Source organism: Penaeus monodon, chromosome 1, assembly GCF_015228065.2.
Source record: "Penaeus monodon isolate SGIC_2016 chromosome 1, NSTDA_Pmon_1, whole genome shotgun sequence".
In the NCBI taxonomy this organism is placed as follows: domain Eukaryota; kingdom Metazoa; phylum Arthropoda; class Malacostraca; order Decapoda; family Penaeidae; genus Penaeus; species Penaeus monodon.
In genome coordinates, this window is record NC_051386.1 from 45,410,370 (window position 1) to 45,412,869 (window position 2,500).

The window sequence follows — 2,500 nt, forward strand, 5'->3', positions numbered from 1 at the left end:
TTGTATCAGTTTTTCAATTCTTATATTAAATTCAATATTCTGTTAAATACCCTTTTGCCTGGTCACAGCAGGCAGGAATGGGAACATGAAATGGAAACAGTCTTATCCCTAGACCTGACACTTTTCCATCTATGCTCTTGGATTATACACTCCACCCTAGTATACTGTGGAAATAATCCAAGATCCCCTTCCTAAATGCCAACCAAGTCTATTCTTCCTCCATGAACTTTGTACACTCATAGCAAGTCATCCTGTACCTATGCCCTCAACCAAATGTTTCTATGACAGCATATTCCTATCAGCTGTCCCTCAGCTGATAGGACAGAACAGTCATGTTACATGGATCAAATTGATTAATAGTGATATTGGGAAAATTTGGTCCTTGTGCTCAATGTTTTTACTATTTTTTTAATAACAATTGTTGGTGTTTCCACATACATTTTACAAGTTGAGTTTCATATAGTTTTATTGATATTATTGTTAATAAGAAATCATACATTGCGAACCTGCCATTGTGAACATTTCAGTATAAGGCCGGGGGACAGGAAAGACTTGCCACTAGTGCACAAATCTCTTGGGGGGTTGATTAGATTCAGTGGTGGTTTTGCACCCAATTTTCCCCTCAATAAATGAGGTGGAAAAGTAATGTCTATAACTGGAAGAGTACTGGCCCATGGAGGACACTCTTTCCATGCTCAGCACCATATTCCTGGTGCTGTGAGCAGCAACACGGTTGCATTACAGAAAATTGAACATAATAACATAATGTTATATATTTTTATTTCTCTTGCACTGAGTTGTAGAGTACCTGGAGAGATCATTTTAGAGTCTGTGCAAGGAAAACAGTATATTACCATCTGGACAAGGCAAATCAAATGGTAAATATGGACATAGCAAAATGGTAAAAAAAACTAAAAACTCTTATGATAAAGAGAAAAAATAACATTGCAAATAGGAGACATATATTCTTGTCACCACACACACATGTGTTTCATGCTCTTGGCCCAAAGCCATGCACCCCGGTAGAGTGGCCACACGTAAACCTAACTCCCGGATTTTTGGTCGTGTGATTTCTATGAAGGGGGTTTAAAAGCATTTTGTTACCCAAAGGTATTACCTGACTAAAGAGTTTATGATCTGGTAGTTATGGATGGGTTGAATTTTTTTGTTGCAAACTCATGCATAAAAGTACACAAGTTATGAAAAGTATGGGATTGCCCATGACCCAAAAAGGGAAAAATTTAAAAGGGGGATTTAAAAATTTTTAGTTTTAAGGGTGCAGAAAGTTATTTATTTTATTTTTCCATCACACACCACACACACAACAACACCCCACACACGCAACACACACACACACACACAAACACCCACACCCACACACACACACAAACACACACCACACACACACCACCACACACACATAAAAATTATAGAAAATAATTATAATGATAATATAGTAATACTAATGAAGATGATGATAATGAAATAATAATGGTGGTGATAATGAAATTATAATAGTAAGTGGATAATAATAATAATCTTGTGGTAATAATAATAATTACAATGAATAGCAAAGCACTATACCATATGCTACTTGTAAAAAAAAACCACAATCCGCAAACTATATTTATTAAATATTAAGATAACAGTTTTGAAATCAGAATTTCATCCTTAGGTCAGAAATCTAGGGGATTTGAATGTCACTTTTTAATAAATTTAGTATGTGTAATTTTTTTTTTTTTTTTATCAATACTACTAATATTACACTACTAATGACGAAATGAGTCAGCAGGTAGGTTACTTTTTATAGCAAGCTTTTGATAGGAATATATATCCATCAAAACATTACATAACCTCATATTGCAACATCCAATAATGCTTTAGAAAACCATAATATAATAGGACCCATAAAAATGGTTAGTAGAAAAGAAGTGATTTCAAAATCATATCAGCAAAATAAGATAAATCAGTATTTACAATGGAGAACAGGAGTGCCACTTCTACACACTTTGATATATCACATGCAACTGTGATTGGATCTCTCATAGTCTGGATCATTAACCCTTTCCCGACGGGTAGTATTCATAGTGGCCTGGGTTTTGCTGCCGGGGGCTTATATCGCCGCCCTAGCATGCGCGACCACTCAAGCCAAATACCAGCATCCCATGCCGTTTCTTCGTAATACTACAAGCATATGTTGTATTTTCAGTTTTCATTATTTTCTAAAGTGTCTACTTGACATATTTCCTGATAAATAGAGCCTGAAGGATATTTTTGTTGTTATATAGACTCCGTAGTTGATCATTATTCAGTCTATAGTCTGAATAAAATAAGCAGTGTGTGGCATCATGGAGTTGAAATCGTTGGTTTGTATTATTATTATTATTATTATTATTATTATTATTATTACTTTTTTTTTTTTTTTTTGTGCATAGTGAAATTGAGAATGTGTTAAAAAGTACTTAATCACACACCTGTCGGCAAAAAGGTTAAAGGTACA

The 2,500-nt window shown here is 34.5% G+C and overlaps 1 protein-coding gene across 1 annotated transcript in view; it reads left to right on the forward strand.

Annotated features, from left to right (window-relative positions):
- LOC119572927 (FAS-associated factor 1-like) overlaps positions 1–2,500 on the forward strand; it is a gene marked incomplete at its 5' end in the record, with an annotated part of 18,969 nt that overhangs the window by 2,649 nt on the left and 13,820 nt on the right.